We start from the raw sequence: 25,595 nt of genomic DNA, 5'->3' as shown, positions 1-25,595 counted from the left end.
CCGTTTTTTTGTTTGTTTGTTTACATAGATTTTTAGGACTTGTTATCATTGGTGGATTTGTTTTTTGGTTTGGCTGCTCTCTTCTTTCTTTCTTTTTTAAATTATCTTTTAATTTCTTTTAATTTTTAATTTTTTTTTATTTTTTATTAAGAAGTTTATTTTATTTTATTTTATACTTTCTTTCTTTCTTTTTTTCCTCCCTTTTCTTCTGAGCCATGGTGCTGACAGGGTATTGGTGCTCCAGGCAGGTGTCAGTCCTGTGCCTCTGAGTTGGGAGAGCTGAGTTCAGGACTTTGGTACACCAGAGACCTCCAGGGTCCATGTAACATAAAATGGTGAAAGTTCTCCCAGAGATCTCCATCTCAATGAGAAGATCCAGCTCGACTCAGTGAGCAGAAAGCAAAAGTGCTGGACACCCTCCACCAAACAACTAGCAAGACAGGAACACAACCCCACCAATTAGCAGAGAGGCTGCCTAAAATAATAATAAGGACACAGACACCCCAAAACACACCACCGGACATGGTCCTGACCACCAGAAACACAAGATCCAGCCTCATCCAGCAGAACGCAGGCACTAGTCCCCTCCACCAGGAAGCCTACACAACCCAGTGAACCAACCTTAGCAACTGGGGGCAGACACCAAAAGCAATGGGACCCTCAAACCTGCAGCCTGTGAAAAGAAAACCGCAAATACAGTAAGTTAAGCAAAATGAGAAGACAGAGAAACAACAGCAGATGAAGGAACAAAGTAAAAACCCACTAGACAAAAAAATTAAGAGGAAATAGGCAGTCTACCTAAAAAACAATTCAGAGTAATAATAGTAAAGATGATCCAAAATCTTGGAAACAGAATGGAAAAAATACACAAAATGTTTAACAAGAACCTAGAAGAAATAAAGAGCAAAGAAACAATGATGAACAGCACAGTAAATGAAATTAAAAATTCTCTAGAAGGAATCAATAGCAGAATAACTGAGGCAGAAGAACGGATAAGTGACCTGGAAGATAAAAGAGTGGAAATAACTATCGCAGAGCAGAATTAAAAAAAAAAAAAAAATGAAAGAATTGAGGACAGTCTCAGAGACTTCTGGGACAACATTAAATGCACCAACATTCGAATTATTGGGGTCCCAGAAGAAGAAGAGAAAAAGAAAGGGACTGAGAAAATATTTGAAGAGTTACAGTTGAAAACTTCCATAATATGGGAAAGGAGTCAATCAAGTCCAGGAAGCACAGAGTCCCATATAGGATATATCCAAGGAGAAACACACCAGGACATATATTAATCAAACTATTAAAAATTACATACAGTGAAAAAATATTAAAAGCAGCAAGGGGAAAAACAGCAAATAACATACAAGGGAATCCCCATAAGGTTAACAGCTGATCTTTCAGCAGAAACTCTGCAAGCCAGAAAGGAGTGGCAGGACATATTTAAAGTGAGGAGAGGGAAAAATCTACAATCAAGATTACTCTACACAGCGAGTATCTCATTCAGAATTGATGGAGAAATCAAAATATTTACAGACAAGCAAAAGCAAAGAGAATTCAGCACCACCAAACCAGCTTTACAACAAATGCTAAAGGAACTTCTCTAGGCAGGAAACACAAGAGAAAGAAAAGACCTACAATAACAAACCCAAAACAATTAAGAAAATTGTAATAGGAACATACATATCGATAACTACCTTAAATGTAAATGGATTAAATGCTCCAACCAAAAGACACATATATACACCATATTAACAAATTACAACAGACAAAAAAGGACACTACATAATGATCAAGGGATCAATCCAAGAAGAAGATATAACAATTGTAAATATTTATGTACCCAACATAGGAGCACTTCAATACATAAGGGAAATGCTAACAACCATAGAGGGGGAAATCGATAGTAACACAATAATAGTAGGGGACTTTAACACCCCACTTTGACGAATGGAGAGATCATCAAAAATAAAAATAAATAAGGAAACACAAGCTTTAAATTATACATTAAACAAGATGGACTTAATTGATATTTATAGGACATTCCATCCCAAAACAACAGAATACACTTTCTTCTCAAGTGCTTATGGAACATTTTCCAGGACAGATCATATCTTGGGTCACAAATCAAGCTTGGTAAATTTAAGAAAATTGAAATCATATCAAGTATCTTTTCCAACAACAATGCTATGAGACTAGATATCAATTACAGGAAAAAATCTGTAAAAAATACAAATACATGGAGGCTAAACAATACACTACTAAATAACCAAGAGATCACTGAAGAAATCAAAATGGATATCCAAAATACCTAGAAACAAATGACAATGAAAACAAAATGACCCCAAACCTATGGGATGCAACAAACGTACTTCTAGAGGGAAGTTTATAGCAATACAATCCTACCTCAAGAAACAAGAAATAACTAAAATAAACAACCTAACCTTACAACGAAAGCAGTTAGAGAAAGAAGAACCAAAAAACCCCAAAGTTAGCAGAAGGAAAGAAATCATAAAGATCAGATCAGAAAAAAAATGGAAAAGAAGGGAACAATAGCAAAGATCAATAAAACTAAAAGCTGGCTCTTTGAGAAGATAAACAAACTTGATAAACCATTAGCCAGACTCATCAAGAAAAAAAGGGAAAAGACTTAAATCAACAGAATTAGAAATGAAAAAGGAGAAGTAACATCTGACACTGCAGAAATACAAAGGATCATGAGAGATTACTGAAAGCAACAATATCTCAATAAAATGGACAACCTGGAAGAAATGGATAAATTCTCAGAAAAGCACAATCTTCTGAGACCGAACCAGGAAGAAAGAGAAAATATAAACAGACCAATCACAAGCACTGAAATTGAGACTGATTTAAAAGTTTCCAACAAAAGCCCAAGACCAGATGGCTTCAAAGGTGAATTCTATCAAACATTTACAGAAGAGCTAACACCTACCCTTCTCAAACTCTTCCAAAATATAGCAGAGGGAGGAACACTCCCAAACTCATTCTACAAGGTCACCATCACCCTGATACCAAAACCAGACAAAGATGTCACAAAGAAAGAAAACTATAGACTAATATCACTGATGAACATAGATGCAAAAATCCTCAACAAAATACTAGCAAACAGAATCCAATAGCACATTAAAAGGATCATACACCATGATCAAGTAGGGTTTATCCCAGGAATGCAAGGATTCTTCAATATATGTAAATCAATCAATGTGATACACCATATTAACAAATTGAAGGATAAAATACATATGATAATCTCAATAGATGCAGAAAAAGCTTTCAACAAAATTAAACAACGATTTCTGATAAAAACCCTCCAGAAAGTAAGCATAGAGGGAACTTACCTCAACATAATAAGGACCATATATGACAAACCCACAGCTAACATCGTTCTCAATGGTGAAAAACTGAAACCATTTCCTCTACAACAAGGAAAAAGACAAGGTTTTCCACTCTCACCACTATTATTCAACATAGTTTTAGAAGTTTTAGCCACAGCGATCAAAGAAGAGAAATAAATAAAAGGAATCCAAATCGGAAAAGAAGTAAAGTTGTCACTGTTTGCTGATGACATGATACCATACATACAGAATCCTAAAGATGCTACCAGAAAACTACTAGACCTAATCAATGAATTTGGTAAAGTAACAGGATGCAAAATTAATGCACAGAAATCTCTTGCATTAAGGAAACACTCTAATTTAGACTTGCAACAAAAAGAATAAAATACATAGGAATAAACCTACTTAAGGAGACAAAAGACCTACATGCAGAAAACTATAAGACACTGATGAAAGAAATTAAAGATGATACAAACAGATGGAGAGATATAACATGTTCTTGGATTAGACGAATCAACATTTTGAAAATGAGTATACCACCCAAAGCAATCTACAGATTCAGTGCAATCAAACTACCAATGACCTTTCTCACAGAACTAGAACAAAAAGTTCACAATTTGAATGGAAACACAAAAGACCACGAATAGCCAAAGCAATCTTGAGAAAGAAAAATACAACTGAAGGCATCAGGCTCCTGCACTTCCGACTATAATACAAAGGTACAATAATCAAGATAGTATGGTACTGGCACAAAAAAAAGTATCAAGGGAACAGGATAGAAAGCCAAGAGATAAACCCACGTACATATGGTCACCTTATCTTTGATAAAGGAGGCAAGAGTATACAAAGGAGAAAAGACAGCCTCTTCAATAATTGGTGCTGGGAAAACTGGACAGCCACATGTAAAAGAATGAAATTAGAATACTTCCTAACACCATACAGAAAATTAAACTCAAAATGGATTAAAGACGTAAATATAAGACCAGACACTGTAAAACTCTTAGATGAAAACATAGGCAGAACACTCTATGACATAAATGACAGCAAGATCCTTTTTGACCCACTTCCTAGAGAAATGGAAATAAAAACAAAAATAAGCCAATGGGACCTAATGAAACTTAAAAACTTTTGCACAGCAAAGGAATACATAAACAGGACAAAAAAGACAATTCTCTGAATGGGAGAAAATATTTGAAAATGAAGCAACTGAGAAAGGGTTAATTTCTATGGAGAACAGTATGGAGGTTCCTTAAAAAACTAAAAATAGAACTACCATACGACCCAGCAATCCCACTACTGGGCATATACCCTGAGAAAACCATAATTCAAAAAGAGTCATGTACCACAATGTTCATTGAAACCCTATTCATAATAGCCGGGACATGGAAGCAACCTAAGTGTCCATTGACAGATGAATGGTTAAAGAAGATGTGGCACTTATATACAATGGAATATTACTCCACCATAAAAATGATGAAATTGAGTTATTTGTAGTGAGGTGGATGCACCTAGAGTCTGTCATACAGAGTGAAGTAAGTCAGAAAGAGACAAACAAATACTGTATACTAACACATATATATGAATGTTACCATATGCTAACACATATATATGAAAAAAAAAGGTATTAAGAACCTAGGGACAGTACAGGAATAAAGACGCAGACGTAACGAATGTACTTGAAGACACAGGGAGAGGGAAGGGTAAGGTGGGATGAAGTGAGAGAGTGGCATGGACTTATAAACACTACAAAATGTAAAATAGATACCTAGTGGGAAGCAGCCACATAGCACAGGGAGATCAGCTCAGTGCTTTGTGACCACCTAGAGTGGTGGGATAGGGAATTTGGGAAGGAGGTGCAAGAGAGAGGCGATATGGGGATGTATGTATATGTATAGCTGATTCACTTTGTTATACAGCAGAAACTAGCACAACAAGTAAAGCAATTATACTCCAATAAAGATGTTAAAAAAAATGTGTTCTGAATCTCTAACAATCAGCAGACACATTCTTAGGTTGGCCTTTGCTTAAACTGCACAACCCAATTATAGCTAATTCTTCAATAACGTAGCTCCAAAGTGACAACTTATGAATGACAAAATGATTGCTCATATACATAATTCTTTAATGTGATTTAGTTGACATAAACACAGTGTACCACAGGAATGACAAAATAATTGATAAGTTATTTTCAAAATTAGAATTATTATGTTGAGTTGGATGTCCATTAAAAGTTGATTCTAAATTCAGAGGCTTCGTAGTGAAAATTACTTCAAAGATTTAAAAAGTCATTTCATTTCTGCATGTATTTGCAAATATATGTACTTTATATAACTTTCTATATGTGTGTTAATGGAAAATTTTGTATTTTGTATTTTCTAAATGCTCAACAGATGTTACTGTTTGTTTCTTCAAAAGATGAGAGAATTAAAGTTTACAGTAAATTCATAATCTATTTAAGAATAAAAAGCAAGTACCTGGCAAATAGTAAGCTCCCAACTAATATTAGTTTATTGCAAGAACTAATGAATTTTACATATCCAAGACTCTTGTTTGTTCAGTTTTTCGAAATACTTAATCATGACATTAATTGCATAATTATACTTCCAATCAAAAAATGTTGTGGCATTAAAATTGTATGCATAACAATACAATGATTACAAGCCCAGTTTATGTTTCTTTCTAAAATTTCTATACAGTCCAACCCCCACTAAGGAGAGCATTGTTTTTATTATTTTATCAATTATAAATTAGAATATACTTTGCTTGTTTGTTCCCTAAATCTAAACATATTCTTTTTTTTATTTCTTCTTTGATTTCTTCAGTGATCTCTTGGTTATTTAGTAGTGCACTGTTTAGCCTCCATGTATTTGTGTTTTTTACAGTTTTTTTTCATGTAATTTTTTTCTAATCTCATAGTGTTGTGGTCAGAAAAGATGCTTGATATGATTTTAATTTTCTTACATTTTCCAAGGCTTGATTTGTGACCCAAGATGTGATCTATCCTGAGTAATGTTCTACATATTTTAATTTGATATTTTGACATGATTTTTTGTTTTGCTTTTTTGTTTGTTTTTTGGCTGGTTTTTAGTTTTTATTTATTTATTTTATGACATTTCCAAAGTCCTATTTTAAAATTTTTATTTATTGCATAGTTTCTATTTTTATTCCCTTTCTTCCTTGACTTTTATTGATTAACTATTCATTATCCACTTTTTGAAAGATGCACATTTCTTTCTTTTTTTTTTTTTTTTTTTTTTTTTTTTTGTGGTATGCGGGCCTCTCTCTGTTGTGGCCTCTCCCATTGCGGAGCACAGGCTCCGGACGCGCAGGCTCAGCGGCCATGGCTCACGGGCCCAGCCGCTCCGTGGCATGTGGGATCCTCCCAGACCGGGGCGCGAACCCGGTTCCCCTGCATCGGCAGGCGGACGCGCAACCACTGCGCCACCAGGGAAGCCCAAAAGATGCACATTTCTATAATACTTGTTTAACAGCCACCTCAATTTTAACATGTGTACTTGATTTCACAAAGTCCTAATGTAATCATTATCTCTTATCGCCCTTTGAAAAAAATTCACAGGAATTTTTGAATGCTCCAAAACAATTTTCATTCCTTCCAGCTAGTCTATGTGGAATTTGAAGTCCATTATATTTTCAACTTTAAATAAGACTTTATTTTTATTCAGTCAGAGATTAATTATATTTACCAAAATTTACCAAGTTTTTTGCTAAACTTACTACTTGCATCTCAACCTTTCCTCCTAAATTTATATACTTTTCTAATTCATTTGGTGAGAACTTATGAGTGATACCTCCTCTTTAATTTTAGATATCTCTATATTACCCTCATTTGTATGATAACTGACCTATAGAATTCTATACGTATAGAATTCTATAGGTATAAGTATAGAATTCTAGTTCAACAAATATTTTCTTCATGTTTATAATGAGAATTCTGCTGACAATAAAATTGGCCTGCTTTATACGTAATCCATTTATTGTCTCTAGTTACTGTTATCTCTTTGTCTTTGATAATATGTGATTATTTCTGTCTTTGATAATATGAGTTTTACTTTTTAAATATCTTGCTTTAGACTCAACATGTATACTCCATATGAAGACTCATATCTTTCTTGAAATCTAGATGATTATAATCCTTTATGACTTCTAATAATGCTTTTCTCCATTCTACCCTTCTGGCACTCAGTAAATCAATTCCTTAGAGGCTCTCAATTTTATGCAAGGAGTTCAACTGGGATTCTGCATTGATTATGCTTAAGATAATTACTCCTGCCCTCAACATTGTGAAATTTCAGCTTTCAAATCAGATATCACAGCTCTAATGCATTATCACTTGAGTTTCTTCTAATATTGTTTTATTTTTAGAATTAAAAGAATATTTGTCTCCCCTGCATTTCTATATATTTTTGGTGAGAATAAGACCAAGTCCAATCAACTCCTTTTGCCATGTAAAATATTTATTCATGTGTTTTTCTAAAATATAAATTCATAAAAGATAGAAAATATTTAGATTCCTTTCAAATGAAAACGTAACACCAAAAGTCAAAACATATAAAACTTGTTAATTTATTACTTCTTGCCATACAGTTTATTTTCAGCTCAGTTAAATTTAAAGATTTGTTGGTGTTTCTCTCTAGTATCCCCAGCAGTTTGACTGTGCCTTTTTCTTTTTAAATACCCTTTAACCTAACTGTTTAGGAAGGACAAGGCAACTCCTTAAAATTCCTCCTATGTTCTCAGGAAATGTCATTCATTTGGCAGAGCTCCCAATGCATAGCACAGCTTGATCCCTGTGAACAGTCCCCCAAACAGGCAGGCTTGACACTAAGAAGCTCTTTCAATGACAGGCATTCAATTATCTGAACTTATTCCAAACTGAGAGAATATGTTGTGTGGGGTTTTGTTTTGTTTTGTTTTGTTTTAATGTACTCCAAGAGGCACATTCTGATGTCTCTCTGACCAGACAGTATTTCTTCTCTTAAAGTTGTTTTGTGCAGGATAATGATTTTAAGCAGATTCCTTTTCTTTATATTTTAGTGGGATCTCTAAAATATCTGATGAAAAAAGACCTTAAAATTTTTTGGCAGTGTCCTTGTTTTAAAGTTGACATTTGGCTTTGTTTAACCAGAAGATAGAGCTTAAAGTTCACTCTTATTTAAGTTAGATTTAGAAAAAAGGGACAAAGGAAAAATTACATGGTGTAAATTTTAATGTTAGAATTTTACACAGAAACATTCTGAGAATTTTTTTAATTATTACATGAGAAGCTTTTCAAATCAAATCAAAATTCCACAATTATGGATTGTAAAAGGATGTGTTGCACCTATGTTAATCAACAAGATGTTATAAACTTAATATGCTTGTACAGTTTCATTTACTAAAAAAAGTTTACTTTATATAGAAAAGGTATTACTTTAGAAGCAGGAGGTCTAGCTTAAAATCTGGATCTATCATTTACTACTTGTGAAAATATGAGCAAATGACAACTTCCATGTGTCTCTTTATCCTCAATTTTATAATAAAGATTACAATAGCACTTAATACAGAGTAATTGTGAAGAATGAAGCAACCCATGTACAATGTTTTGTATTGTGATTGGTGCTCAGTGAGCACTCACTAATTGTTATCGTTTAACTGGTACTGGTGTCTCTAGAATTCATTCATCCACAAAGTCCATCAGTTGCAAAGAATATTGCTTTTTTCAATTAATCCCCTTCTTTAAAGTCAAAATTCAGTTATTTGAAAGGTTATTGTATAGTTGAAGTTTCAAAGGTGTTATTATTTTTTAAATGTAGAGGTCTTTTTGATGGTTACAAAGAATCTTTTCTGTTTTAAAATTCTAGAGTTCAATATAATCCATATTATACCTCAGTCCAGTCTGGTTACTGGGAAAGGTTTGTCCAGTGTATGAGGTAGAAACAATTCTTAGGTAAAGTCACCTCTCTGTTTTCAGTGCTCTTCATATAGTTAAAACAATGATCATTTGACACATACTTTCCGATTACATAGATCTTTTCCTATTGCATGTATGATGTCTTTAAAGTAATAATCTGAATTTTCATGTATATGCTATATAAATTCTATAGTCATTATGTGGGAATCCCTTGCATTGGCCATTACACTGATTCATTTAACTAAATCCCTTTGTCCACCCTTCAATTACCTTCTCATAAATTACTTTATACCATGGTGAAGGGTTAAATCTACAAAGTGATTATGACATTGTAATGGAAAATAAGCATCATCTGCATTCTTACAATCGAGAGTAAAAAATTTGATAGATTTCTAACTCTACTAAAACACATACGATGTATTTTTGAAATATCCTATGGTTTGTCTTATAGACTGATTTTTCATATAACATCATAATAGCAATATTTCCCTAGATCAATATAACATTATTTGTAATGAATTCTTAGTATTCAATCTTGTTTATAATTATCTAAATTAAAAAATTATCTCATGCTGTTCCCAAATGTTCACTACATAAACAGTGATCTAAAGGAGATACTTTAAGTTGTGTATAAGTATAATAAATCTTTGCACACATACCAGCTTCTTTAGGTTTTTTTCTTCAAATTCTTGAGTAAAAATGTTAATGCATTTATTTTTGTTTCTTATTAAAGAATACAGGCATCTGATCCAATGAGCTTGTTCCAATGACAGTTTTTGGCAAAAATAGCAGATTTCTTTGGTAATATCACATAATCTGCTGTTTCCTCAATTAAAGTATTTCAGATTTACTGAAGAAAATTTCAAAAATACATAAAGTATAAATCAGTTGCACACCAATATGCATTTTTTTAAATTTTTAAATTTAATTCTTTTTTTTATACAGCAGGTTCTTATTAGTCATCCATTTTATACACATCAGTGTATACATGTCAATCCCAATCTAACAATTCATCACACCACCACCCTCAACGCCAACCGCTTTCCCTGCTTGGTGTCCATACGTTTGTTCTCTATGTCTGTGTCTCAATTTTGGCCCTGCAAACCGGTTCATCCATACCATTTTTCTAGGTTGCACATATATGCGTTCATATACGATATTTGCTTTTCTCTTTCTGACTTACTTCTTTCTGTATGACAGTCTCTAGATCCATCCATGTATCTACAAATGACTCAATTTCATTCCTTTGTATGGCTGAGTAATATTCCAGTGTATATATGTACCACATCTTCTTTTTCCATTCATCTGTCGATGGGCATTTAGGTTGCTTCCATGACCTGGTTATTGTAAATAGTGCTGCAATGAACATTGGGGTGAGTGGATCTTTCTGAATTATGGTTTTCTCTGGTTATATTCCCAGTAGTGGGATTGCTGGGTAATATGGTAATTCTATTTGTAGTTTTTAAGGAACTTCCATACTGTTTTCCATAGTGGCTCTATCAATTTACATTCCCACCAACAGTGCAAGAGGGTTCCCTTTTCTCCGCACCCACTCCAGCATTTGTTCTTTGTAGATTTTCTGATGATGCTCATTCTAAATGGTGTGAGATGATACCTCATTGTAGTTTTGATTTGCATTTCTCTAATAATTAGTGATGTTGAGCAGCTTTTCATGGGCTTCTTGGCCATCTGTATGTCTTCTTGAGTGTTCTTCCTATGTTTTCCTCTGAGAGTTTTATACTGTCTGGTCTTACATTTAGGTCTCTAATCCATTTTGAGTTTATTTTTGTGTATGATGTTAAGGAGTGTTCTATTTTCATTCTTTTACATATACCAGTCCAGTTTTCCCAGCACCACTTATTGAAGAGACTGTCTTTTCTCCATTGTATATCCTTGCCTCCTTTGTCATAGATTAGTTGACCATAGGTGCGTGGGTGTATTTCTGGGCTTTTGACCTTGTTCCATTGATCTATATTTCTGTTTTTGTGCCAGTACCATATTGTTTTGGTTGTTGTAGCTTTGTAGTATAGTCTGAAGTCAGGGAGTCTGATTCCTCCAGCTTGGTTTTTTTCCCTCAAGAATGCTTTTGCTATTCAGGGTCTTTTGTGTCTCCATACAAATTTTAAGATTTTTTGTTCTAGTTCAGTAAAAAATTGCTATTGGTAATTTGATAGGGATTGCATTGAATCTGTTGATTGCTTTGAGTAGTAGAGTCATTTCCACAATTTTGATTCTTCCAATTGAAGAGCATTGTATATCTCTCCATCTGTTGGTATCATCTTTAATTTCTTTCATCAGTGTCTTATAGTTTTCTGCATACAGGTCTTTTGTCCCCCTAGGTAGGTTTATTCCCAGGTAATTTATTCTTTTTCTTGCAATGGTAGATGGGAGTGTTTCTTTAATTTCTCTTTCAGATTTTTCATTATTAGTGTATAGGAATGCAAGAGATTTCTGTGCATTAATTTTGTATCCTGTAACTTTACCAAACACATTGATTAGCTCTAGTAGTTTTCTGGTGGCATGTTTAGGATTCGCTATGTAGAGTGTCATGTCACCTGCAAACAGTGACAGTTTTACTTCTTCTTTTCCAATTTGTATTCCTTTTATTTCTTTTTCTTCTCTGATTGCCATGGCTAGGTCTTCCAAAACCCTGTTGAATAATAGTGGTGAGAGTGGACCTCCTTGTCTTGTTCCTGATCTTAGGGGAAATGGCTTCAGTTTTTCACCATTGAGAATGATGTTTGTTGTGGGTTTTTCATATATGGCCTTTATTATGTTGAGGTAGGTTCCCTCTATGTCCACTTTCTGGAAAGTTTTTATAATAAATCGGTGTAGAATTTTGTCAAAAGCGTTTTCTGCCCTATTGAGATGATCATATGGGTTTTATTCTTCAATTTGTTAATATGGTGTATCACATTGATTGATATGTGTATATTGAAGAATCCTTGCATCCCTGGGATAAATCCCACTTGATCATGGTGTATGATCCTTTAAATGTGTTGTTGAATTTTGTTTGCTAGTATTTTGTTGAGGATTTTTGCATCTATGTTCATCAGTGATATTCGTCTGTAATTTTCTTTTTTTGTAGAATCTTTGTCTGGTTTTGGTATCAGGGTGATGGTGGCCTCATAGAATGAGTTTGAGAGTGTTCCTTCCTCTGCAATTTATTGGAAGAGTTTGAGAAGGATGGATGTTAGCTCTTCTCTTAATGTTTGATAGAATTCACCTGTGAAGCCATCTGGTCTTGGACATTTGTTTGTTGGAAGATTTTTAATCACAGTTTCAATTTCATTATCTGTGCTTGGTGTGTTCATATTTTCTATTTCTTCCTGGTTCAATCTTGGAAAGTTATACCTTTCTAAGTATGTTGTTGCATTTAATGTTTTCCCAGAGGTCTCTTAAGCTGTCTTCATTTCTTTTCATTCTTTTTTTTTCTTTATTCTGTACCATAGCAGTGAATTCCACCATTCTGTCTTCCAGGTCACTTATCCGTTCTTCTGCCTCTGTTATCCTGCTATTGATTCCTTCTAGTGTAATGTTCATTTCAGTTATTGTATTGTTCATCTCTGGTTTTTTTGTTCTTTAATTCTTGTAGATCTTTGTTAAATATTTCTTGCATCTTCTTGATGTTTGCTCCATTCTTTTTCCGAGGTCCTGGATCATCTTCATTATCATTATTCTGAATTCTTTTTCTGGAAGGTTGCTTATTTCCACTTCATTTAGTTGTTTTTTCTGTGTTTTTATTTTTTTCCTTCATCTGGTACATAGCTCTCTGCCTTTTCATCTTGTCTATCTTTTTGTGAAAGTGGTTTTTGATCCACAGGCTGCAGGATTGTAGTTCTTCTTGCTTCTGCTGTCTGCTCTCTGGTGGATGAGTCTATCTGAGTTGTGCAAGTTTCCTGATGGGAGTGACTGGTGGTGGGTAGAGCTGACTGTTGTTCTTGTTGGCAGAGCTCTGTAAAACTTTAATCCACTTGTCTGCTGATGGGTGGGGTGGGTCCCCTCCCTGTTGGTTGTTTGGCCTGAGTTGACCCAACACTGGAGCCTACCTGGGCTCTTTGGTGGGGCTAATGGTGGACTCTGAGAGGGTTCACGCCAAGGAGTACTTGGCAGACCTTCTTCTCTCAGTGTCCTTGTCCTAATGGTGAGACACAGCCACCACCCTGCCTCTGCAGGAGACCCTCCAACACTAGCAGGTAGGTCTGGTTCAGTCTCTATGAGGTCACTGCTCCTTCCCCTGGGTCCTGATGTGCACACTACTTTGTGTGTGCCCTCCAAGAGTGCAGTCTCTGTTTCCCACAGTCCTGTCAAAGTCATGCAATCAAATCCCGCTGGCCTTCAAAGTCTGATTCTCTAGGAATTCCCCCTCCCATTGCCAAACCCCCAGGTTCGGAAGCCTGACATGAGGCTCAGAACCATCAATCCAGTGGGTGGACTTCTGTGGTATAAGTGTTCTCCAGTTTGTGAGTCACCCACCCAGCAGTTATGAGATTTGATTTTATTGTGATTGCACCCCTCCTACTGTCTCATTGTGGCTTCTCTTTTGTCTTTGGTTGTGGGGTATGTTTTTTGGTGAGTTCCAGTGTCTTCTTGTCAATTATTGTTCAGCAGTTAGTTGTGATTCTGGTGTTCTCACAAGAGGGAGCGAGAGCATGTCCTTCTACTCTGCCATCTTGAACCAGTCTTCCTCCTATTATCATATTCTTAATTGTTTTGGGTTTGTTTTTGTGGGTCCTTTTCTTCTCTTGTGTTTCCCACTTAGAGAATTTCCTTTAGCATTTGTTGTAGAGCTGGCTTGGTGGTGCTGAATTCTCTTAGCTTTTGCTTGTCTGTAAAGCTTTTGGTTTCTCCATTGAATCTGAGTGAGATCCTTGTTGGGTAGAGTAATCTTGGTTGTCCCAATATGCATTTGATATATATATTGTCATTTCTTTATCGATACCTAGATTCCATCTGATTTTATGTTCTGGATTCTTTAGGGTTCTAACTTCTTTTCCTAATTTTAAATTTCTTTTCATATAAGAATATTTTAAATGTTTCTTTTCATTATTTTCTTATAGTATTCAAGGTATGAGTTCAGTTTAATTTTACTGATTGATATCTTAAGTAATTTATGAATATATTTTCCTCCTTACAAAATGTTGTATATATATATATTTATATATATCTTTGTGTATATACATATATATATTTGTACATAGTTGTACATATACTTTGCATACATATGCATATAATTTTAATCAGATTATGTACATACACAGAGTAAAGAATTTGAACTTCATAATAAATACAAAGGATATATATGAATGTGTATTGAATATATATTATGTATTTTTATATACTTTCCTATAGAATATTTTCCTTATCTAAATTGTATGAACATTACAGCCATTGGTGATTCCTGTCTTGCAATATTTTAAACTATACACTGAGTATTCTATTAGCTAATCTGTGTTAATATCCTTTATAATTTCCATACAGTAAATTCCTAGATATGCAATTGCTTTGTAACACATTTTAAGGACTTTGATTCATAATGACAAGATACCCTTTGAAAACATGCCAGTTTATAAGCCTAAACTACGAATATGTATATCTTTAAAGATTCGAAGTTTAACATGGTAAATCTTCACCAATTCATTGGCAATATATACTAGGTAATTTTTCATTTATATTTATTTGTATTGTACGCCTATTAATGATTGTTAACATTGCAAACATTGTCAAAAATTTGCATATATTTTTAGTGTAGACATATTTCTTCTCTCCCAAGTTGCCTGTATGCTGTTTGTCTTTGCCAACATTTTTACTGTTTTGAAATGCTGTTTTCATGTTAATTACTTTATTAGTTTAGGAGATTTATATGATTCAAATATTGTTCCCAGATTACTTTTTATCTTTTAATTTCATTTAAGGGATTTTTTAATACAAGAAACGTATTTAAATTTTATGTAGTAAAATTATTCACATCTTATAAAATTTAATTTTACATATACAGTTGATTCTTGAAAAACAGGGCTTTAAACCGTGTGAGTCCATGTACATGCAGATTTTTCCCACTAGATACATACTACAGTACTACATGATCTGCAGTTGGTTGAATCCAGGGATGTGGAACCACAGATATGGAGGGCTGACTATAAAGTTACATGTGGATTTTCCATTGTGTGGTGGTAGTCACTACTAATCCCCATGTTGTTTAGGGTCAACTCTATGTTTTATAGTGACACTTTACAGTATTTGATATCTTAGAGAATAAGAGATGTCAGATATTCATATATAATAAAGTTTTTAAATATTAATATTATTTATATTTGGATTAATTTACTTAATTGTGTTTTATAGAAATATAACTTTATTTTGCCAAGATATAAATAAGGCATTTGCTTATCTTTTAGGGAACTTAAGGGAAAAAGAGAGGATTTTGAGTGGAATTGTATTAAACACACTCATATTTAAGGATTAGTGATATATTACAATATTAATATGAATATCTTGGGATATATTTTAAATCTTTTGTTTATGCTATTTCTTTGGTCTTAATAAATTTATAGTAAATAAGTACTTAATATACATAATGTTAAAATGATTGTTCTATGTATTTCATCACAAGTATTTGGAGATTTGTACTAATTTTATTATCTCCTCTTCTAATTATTTATTTAATTTAGTTAATTAATTAATTAATTTTTTGCTGTACAGCATGGTATGTAGGATTTTAGTCTCTGACCAGGGATAGAACCCACGCCCCCTGCAGTGGAAGCACAGAGTCTTAACTACTGGACTGCCAGGGAAATCCCATCTCTTCTTTTACAATGAAATAACAAATATCCTAAAGTTGCAATGCTAAGAATGAACCCAGGCTTTCCAACCCCAAAGTCATGAATTTAAGCTGCATAATAAATTGTTGGTGTATAAAAGAGCTTTGTTTTCTGTGTGAGCATTTTTGTGTGAGTATCATCTGTGCCCATGAGTATTTATTTTTTATCATGCCTAATTAAAGAGTTCTCTCATCAGATCTATAGCTTTTTCACTGATTCACTTTCATTTTATAAGTAATGCATCATTTGCAAATATTTTCAATAATTGCATTTTACTTTTCTATTTATTATTTCCTTTTTATTTGTATTTCTTTTGCTGTTTTACAAATTTTTTACATTGATTGCTAGACTTCTCATACATTTTTATTCCTTGCTTAAGTAATTATTTAAACAATGAATTTCACTATAATATTTATAATATTCACTATATATATTTTACTGAATCTTTATCCCACAAGGATCTGCCTATTATTTCCAGTGAGGGTAAATTTTCTTAGTAAGCAGAGAGGCTGGTGTTATATGGATGTCCACTTTGTGTGAAAAAGACAACTGAGGACTGAGGTTGAAATCTACAGATTCATAGGTCATGGATAACTGGTTAATGGAACTCAGTAAGGATGACATGGAATACTAGTGACAAAGGGAATACACATGGGTGCATCTCTCAGAATAGACAGAGTATAAAAATATTTATATCTTTCATAAATGCCCACTAGAGGGTATCACTTTAATGGGGGACATAATGAACTGCTGGAGACAGTTCTTCAGATTTTAATCAGAACATTTTTTCAGCCATCCCTGGGCTTTTGTAATAGACTCATGTATAAAGTGTTCATGGTGCCAGAGAATGGGGCTGAGGACAGATTCAAAAATATGAAATTTCTCTCACCAAGTAACTAGTACTCTTCTCAGTAGTAACTAGTCTAGCTACTGTTACTACTGAGAAGAATGCATGCCGATACCAAAGGCAAACCTTGAGCCCTAAAATGACATAATTCCCTGGAAGACCTGCTAGCAGGTAACAGGTTTACAAAGTGTATGCTCTTCATTGGGAGTTGCAGGGCAGCAATTTCTCCCTACAAGAATAGATACATATTCCAGTTATACATTTGCTTTCTCTGCCCAGCACCATTATTTAAGAACTTATAGAATATCCACTGCATGACATCCTACACAGTATCACTTCTATACACTGGAATAATTCACACATTCTACACTATAAAATAAATCCCATGAAATCACTGGTAATATCTTTTGTTCTATCACCCAGAATTAGTTGGCTCCGTAAAATTGTTGAATGGTTACCAAAGAATAAACCATGGGAAATATCATTTTGTGAGGTGGGGGTGCATATCTACAACAGGTAATATGTACCTTAATCCAGCAGCCAATATTTTAGGCTTTGTCCCCATAACCAGTAACAAAGGGTTCAGGACTTATGTAAAGTTGTGAAAGATACCTCTCATGATTGCATGTAATAAACAGAGAAGAGATTTTCACTTCCCTTCTTCATGACTCTGGGTTTATATGTGTGGAGATCACAGAGCCCAGGAGAGGAAGGCTTCCACTAGGAAACACAGCCATGATATCATAAATATGAAAGCCGAAGCTCCTCCTGGTTATTTTGGTCTCTTGATGCTGCTGAACAAATAGGCAACAAAGGTAAACACTACACTGACTAATGTGGTATTTTCTGCTTATCAAGGAGAAATTTGCCTATTGTTACTCAGTGGGATCAAGGAGAACTATGTGTAGACCCCAAGGACTACATTGGGCCATTCCTTAGTACCTTTGCATAATAATATTCAGTAGTGGAAAACAGCTTTAACATAATAAAGACAGTACCACCAAGGACTCAGATCCTGAAGGAAGAAGGCATTTATTCACCATATCAGGAAAATTCTCTAGCTGAGGTTTTTACAAAGTATAACGGGAACATGCAATGAGCAGCATATAGCCTGTAAATAAACCTCTGCATATATTGTCAATTAATTTATGACAAAAGAGCCAAGTATATACAATGGAGAAAACATTTAATAGCAGTGCCAGGAAAAAAGTATAGCCACGTGCAAAAGAATGAAACTGGACAACTATCTTACATCATACACAAAAATCAACTCAAAATGAGTTAAAGACTTGAATATAAGACCTGAAATCATAAAACTCCTAGAAGAAAACAGAGAGTAAGTGCTTTGAAATCAGTCTTGCTAATGATTTTTTGGATTTGACTCTAAAACAAAGACAACAAAAGCAAAAATTAATAAGTGGGACCATATCAAACTATAAAACTTCTATACAGCACAGAAAATCATAAACAAAATGAGGAGGCAACCTGTGGAATGGGAAAAATATTTGCAAATCATATATCTGATTCAGAGTTAACATTCAAAACATTTAATGAATTCACAAGCCTCAATAACAGAAAAACACCGAACAATCTAAGTTTAAAAATGAGCAGAGGAACTGAATAGACATTTCCTAAATAACACATACAAATGCTTAACAGGTACATGAAAAGGTGCTCAACATCACTGATCATCAGGGAAATGCAAATCAAAACCACAATGAGATATCATCTCACACCTGTTACAGTGGCTATTATAAAAAAATCCAAAAGATAGCAAGTGTTGGTAAGGATGTAGAGAAAAGGAAACACTTTGTGTGTGCTATCAGTCATCTGCTGGAACCTTGACTCATAAAACATAAATGCTGAATGTTAAGGTAATGAACTCAAGTTACTACAATTGACAATGTTTAACAAGTCAATGGATTAACAAAATAAAGATGAAAATTTAAGTAAAGAAAATATATAGAATATATTTATTAAGTTCATATTATGTTAAGCAAGTACTAAATTGTTTATGAGTGTTTGTTATTCTGGTTTTTCTGTGTAATATTACCTAATAATAGGTCTCCCTACTTTTTCATTGCATTAAGATCGTGTAGTACTTGTGAACATTAAAACAGCTTCCTGAGCTTCCCAATACACTGATTTTTCTTATGACCCAGCATTAATGAAAGAGAACAAGAGACTAAGAATTGTTAACCACAAAGCTAAAAAACTGTAGCTTTTATAAACTGTAAATATAATTTAAGTAAACTGTTAAGAAGAATAACAGCATTCTCTAATGAAAAAATTAAAATTGAACTCTTGATTTTTACTCTTGTGCTGTTTTTTGCAAGAACCACACTGCTGGGTTAATGTTTATTATGTTGTACATAGAAAAAAATTCTTAAAGATTTTATTAAAATTTTTAAAAATACTAATTTTATCAAGAAATATCCACTGGACAACTATTAAGTGCCAAGAGCTCTGCTAGAGCCTAATTAGGATTATTCACATCTTCACAGAATGGATTTACAGGCCAATGTCTTAGAGAAATCCATACACTACCAAATGTAAAATAGATAGCCTGTGGGAAGCAGCAGCATAGTACATGGAGATCAGCTTGGAGCTCTGTGGCGACCTAGAGGGGTGGGATAGGGAGGATGGGAGGGAGGCCCAAGAGGGAGGCGATATGGGGATATATGTATGCATATGGCTGATTCACTTTGTTGAACAGCAGAAACTAACATAGCATTGTGAAGCGATTATACTCCAATAAAGATGTATTAAGAAAATAAAATAAAATATGCTGGAGAAACTTCAAAAAAAAAAAAAAAAGTCTGATTTTTCAGGCTTGACTATAGGCCTGACAAAGGAATTCATTGGCAGGCCTCATGGGGAAAATCTGCTCTCCCTACACCAGATTTCGTGCACAGCCAGTACATTTCAGTCTCTGAGAGGAGTTGTGGTCAAGGACACAACTAGCCAGTCACACTCTTGCCAGTCTTTGCACTCTTAATCCAAGCACCTTCATTCCTAGGTCTCTTAATCTGAGGCTTTGGCCAGAGGTCTTCTTTGGGTGCTTCTGTTGAAACCTCCTTAGAGGGAGAGAGAGGAGGGAAAACACTGAAGACACATTTTACCATTTTGACTCAGTACCCAGAACTTTTTTACTCCTGGCCCTTTGTCCTCTACATTTTCTCCAATGCCAGGGGCCATAAAACTTCTAGAACTTTTTCTTTTGGGCTTGCTCATCAGTGAGATGACCCCCACAACTGTGCTGATCCACTGACCCTCAACTAGTGCACTGTTCTATGGGGGAAAATGGAACAGGGGGAGTTGATGGTTTTTCTGGTTTTATCCTCTGGCTTATACCATTGCAGTTAAGTGATTAAAGGCTTAACTTCACTTTTGGCTTGTTGCTTTAACTGACTACTCCAATACCTGGCAACTCAGCTCACACAAATACTCTTCTCTCAGCTCAACTCAGTCCTAAGATTATATTCCTCCTAATGTTACCAGTAACTACTCAATTTCTCTTAAGTGGGTGTTGTAGGATTGAGAGCCGTTTTGCTAAAGCATAACATTAGCACAATATCAGAAAACTTATTTGTAATATGTTGATTTAAGAACAACATATAAGCAACATGGTAAAGATCAAATTAAAAAAATGTGCCCTGAATCTGGCAGTGTTTGAACTCTTTAACTAGAGGATAAGAAAGAAAGAGTCATATTTTCCAAAGAAATCCATTTATTTGCTGTACATTGTGACTACTAAAAGATATATAGGTGTGCACATTCCTATTTCTTGAGAACAATGTTGCTAGAATAACCAGGTTGTTTATTCCAACATTTAGGAAGATTCATCAGATAAGTTGAACTAATGGTAAGGGTATCAATCCTCCAAGAATTACTCTGTATTAATATATTCATATTCACTTTTCAGTTGTAACAGAATTTATGAATAGATACTGTGGAAAATGATGAGAATAATTCTTAAAATTAAAGATTTAATACTAAATTTTAAAGCTTTGCTATTTTGTTGTTCTTGTTATATCCATTTGTGTGTGTGTGATTCACAGACTCATGTGGAATACAGTCGGTCCTCTATATCTGCAGAATCCATAACCATGGATTCAACCAACTGTGGATCAAAAATAATCAGGGAATGCTGGAAAGGGTGTGGAGAAAAGGGAACACTCTTACACTATTGATTGGAATGTAAATTGATACAAACACTATGGGGAACAGTATGGAAATTTCTTAAAAAAAATAAAAATGGAACTACCATATGATCCTGTAATCCCATTCCTAGGCATATATCTGGAAAAAAACATGGTCTGAAAGGAAACATGCACCCCAATATTTATTGCAGCACTGTTTACAGTAGTCAAGACATGGAAGCAACCTAAATGTCCATTGACAGATGAGCAGGTAAAGAAGATGTGGTACATATGTACAATGGAATATTACTCAGCCAGTAAAAAGAATGAAGTAATGCTATTTGCAGCAACATTGTTGGATCTAGAGATTCTCATACTGAGTGAAGTAAGTCAGACAGAGAAAGACAAATATCGTATATTAACGCATATATGTAGCACCTAGAAAAATGGTACAGATGAACGGGTTTGCAGGGCAGAAATTGAGGCACAGATGTAGAGAACAAACGTCTGGACACCAAGGGGGGAAAGCAGTGGGGTGGTGGGGGTGGGGGTGTGATGAATTGGGCGATTGGGATTGACATGTATACAATGATGTGTATAAAATTGATGACTAATAAGAACCTGCTGTATAAAAAAAAAATAAATTAAATTCAAAAAAACAAAGCAAAACAAAAAAACACTACAATGAGGTACCACCTCACAGAGGTCAGAATGGCCATCACTAAAAAGTCTACAAATAACAAATGCTGGAGAGGTTGTGGAAAAAAGGGAACTCTCCTACACTGTTGGTAGGAATATAAGCTGGTACAGCCATTATAGAAAAGAGTGTAGAGGTTCCTCAGAAAACTAAAAACAGAATTACCAAATATTTTCTTTTTAAAATGTTAGGTCCTACAGTTGTGGTTTTAGTTTGTTTATCTGTTTGTGTGATTTTATACTATGACCTCTGAAATTTTCCAGGCCTGATTCTTCATAAAGTTTCTGACACACAATATAGGTAGCATTAAAAAATTAAAGAATAGTCTATTTTAAAGTGGTGGTAATTTAAATCCATCACTGTTTATATTCAAGACATTGCCATATGTCATTCAGTATAAAAAATTGGGGAGATTTTTATGGTAGGAAATTAAGATGGTGGTGGGATGAAGGGAAGTGAAAAAGATGTTGGGGAAAAAAGTCACCTTTTCATGTATTATCAATCATATAAAGAGTAATTGCAAAATAAAGACTGAAACAACAGCCAAGTGGCAGAAATTAAGAATGCTCAAAATTAAGAACAGAGGAGCAATGTAGGTAAAATGTAGGAAATAAGAAAACCTTCTAGCAGCAAGGCTGGGAAAAAGTCAATAGGCATTCCCTACTTCTAGTAATGATTTCTTCAAGAGTTTGCTAGCTAGGATTATTATTTTTTTCTGACAATGAACTTTGTACAAGTGTTTTTTTTTTCCCCCATTTTTAATGACATTTGTTCTTTTCTTTCTAATTTTATGAGCAATACATATTCATTGCAGATGACAAGAAATACATAAAAGCCTAAAGTAGAAAATGTCAATCACTCATAATCCCCATCTTCCCCAGAGATAACCACCATTAGCATTTTGATGCATTTCTTCCCACTATCTATGAATTTTTTAATTGAAGTATAATTGACCTAAACATGTTAGTTCCAGGTGCACAACATAGTGATTCAATATGTGGATACATTACAAAATGATCATGATAAGTCTAGTTACAGTCTGTCACCATACAAAGACATTACAATGTAATTGCCTATATTCCCCATGCTGTACATTTAATCCCCACGACTCATTTTTTTGTAATCAGAAGTTTGTACGTCTTAATCTTCCCACCTATTTCACTCATAACCCCCTCACTTCTCTCTGTTTGCTTTCTGTATCTGTGAGTCTGTAATGTTTTGTTATATTTGTTCCTTTATTATTATTTTTTTAGACTCCACATATAAGTGAGATCATATGGTATTTGTCTTTCTCTCTCTGACTTATTTCACTTAGCAGAATACACTCTAGGTCCATCCATGTTGTCACAAATGGCAATATTACATTCTTTTTTATGGCTGAGTAATATCCCATTGTATATATATGCCAAATCTTTGTCCATTCATCTATCAATGGACACTTAGGTTGTTTCCATATCCTAGTAATTTTAAATCATGCTGCAATGAACATAAGGGTGTATATATCTTTTTGAACTACTGCTTTTATTTTCTTCAGAAAAATACTCATAAGTGGAATTGCTGGGTCATATGGTAGTTCTATTTTTAATTTTTTTGAAGAACCTCCATAATGTTTTCCATCGTACCTGCACCAATTTACATTTAGCAATGCAAGTGTTGTTTTGTTAATTGCCTTGAACTTTATCAATGCTATATCTCTCTCAAAATTAAAAGAGATATTTAACAATCTAAATATGCCTATGCCATCATCTTTTTTTTTTTTTTTTTTTTTTTTGCGGTATGCAGGCCTCTCACTATTGTGGCCTTTCCCATTGCGGAGCACAGGCTCTGGATGCGCAGGCTCAGCAGCCATGGCTCACAGGCCAAGCCGCTCCATGGCATGTGGGATCGTCTGGACCAGGGCACAAACCTGTGTCCCCTGCATCAGCAAGTGGACTCTCAACCACTGTGCCACCAGAGAAACCCACATATGCCATCATCTTTATAAATCAGATAGCATCATTCCCCTGCTTATAACCTGCAAATGGCTTCTTCATGACATTTAACATGACACCCAGACTCTTAGCATCCCTTTTATCTCTCTAAAGTCTAAACAACCTCTCCTCACTCATTCTTTTCATTTTTCTTTAAGTGTAATTTCCATTTTATTGTCTTTTCAGAGAACAGTATTTCTTCAGTCTTTAATGACTTAGCCCTTACATGGGCTTTGGTGGAGGTCTTGGGGCAGCACTCACAGGTGTAAATTGGGGTGGAGGTATTCGGTCCTTTCAGCTTCAGGAGAACAATTCCTGAACAACGTGCTGTCAATGGCACAATTTATTTAGTAATGTAGTTTCACATACAGCTTGAGAAGCACATAGGTGTCCAAAACACTCACTTTGGAAATGTCCCTGATGGCTGCAGCCTCTATGATGCTCCAAATGACCAACTTCTTAATGACCTTATCTTTGGGCACGTATCAGGCACAGTTGGTGCAGCAAATAGGCTGCACCTGGCCTCGGGCCTTTTTGGCACAACCATTGTTCCTTCTTATCTTGGTCATCTTGGAAATGAGGAGGAATGAGAGCTCACTCTTATCAAATGACGATGAATGTTTTGCTGTTCTTTGGACAATCTAAATTCTTTCATCAATTTTCCTGTTCAGGATTTTTGCACCTGCTTCTTCTTTTACTGCGAGCTCATTTCCTCACCTTTTTACATAGTTTATGTACATCTTTGCTCAAACGTCATCTTCTCAGGAAAGCTTTCCTTTATCATGTTGTCCAAAACACAACTATCACTACCCCAGGCCAATCACAAACTGACAATTAACCACATTTTATTTTCCTTCACAGTATATCTCCACAAGATATATTACAGAATTTAAAATATTATAAAATACATCTTTGTACATGTTTTGCCTCCTGTTTCCATACCCCCCAAAAATTTATGTTTCATGAGCAATGGGGCATTATTTACTGATCAAATGCAAATAGTTGTCATCAACTCCTATCAATCTGGTTGCACAAACCTGCACTAATTTTCTCTGTCTGCTGTTCCAAAGAAGTGTCTTGGCTTTTGACCAGTAGCCGAGGTGGGTCATAACTACAGAGTACTCCAAACCCTCCCCAACAGAACTGACTTTATTTGGAATTAAGTGTGGGAAACTACAAGAATATGGTGTTCTTCAACTCAGTAGAGGTTTGGGTGATAAGCAATTAAGATGAGGCTGGTAGCACCATGAGAACAGCAAACCAAACCATAAGCCAGCTATTGTACCAGAGAGGACCAGGAAAATAAACATCTAAGAGGAGTCCTCATGGGGTGAAAACAAACCTTAAAGTCTGACCTCAGAAAACTACCCTTACAGAGGGACCTGAATCAAATGATAGAATATTTTGTACCTCATGGAATTGTCAAAAACAATAGAGCAATCAACCAGAAATTAATGGAGCATTTCAGTTGGGTGTGATACCAACACAGACAATCAACTTAACAGAGAGAAAAGAAAAAGTGCAATGGATCAAAGATAGCTGAACAAAAATCACTGTCATCCCAGTGTGACTGTGTACATGCCAAGGATATGCCTTCTTAGAAGTAATGTCAGAGCTTTAATGCTGTGAGGAAGTAGACAACACTGAAATAATTCAGCCAACTCATTCAACAATATATAACAACAATAACAACAAGACCAGGGAAAATCTTATACAAAGTTACTATATTATATTGTCTAAAACATGTAGTTTTTTGTTTTTGTTTTGTTTTGTTTTGTTTTAAGAAGATGCTGGGGGTAGGAGTTTATTAATTAATTAATTTATTTTTGCTGTGTTGGGTCTTCATTTCTGTGCAAG

At 34.6% G+C, this 25,595-nt stretch overlaps 1 pseudogene; it reads right to left on the bottom strand.

The window, feature by feature from the left end:
* Positions 1-23,960: 23,960 nt before the first annotated feature.
* On the bottom strand, positions 23,961-24,310 carry LOC102981031 (40S ribosomal protein S26-like; annotated as a pseudogene).
* Between the last annotated feature and the right edge of the window lie 1,285 nt (positions 24,311-25,595).

This window comes from Physeter macrocephalus, chromosome 7 (assembly GCF_002837175.3).
Source record: "Physeter macrocephalus isolate SW-GA chromosome 7, ASM283717v5, whole genome shotgun sequence".
NCBI lineage: Eukaryota > Metazoa > Chordata > Mammalia > Artiodactyla > Physeteridae > Physeter > Physeter macrocephalus.
Note: the sequence above shows the minus strand (reverse complement) of the source record. Positions and strands in the feature narration are given on the sequence as shown.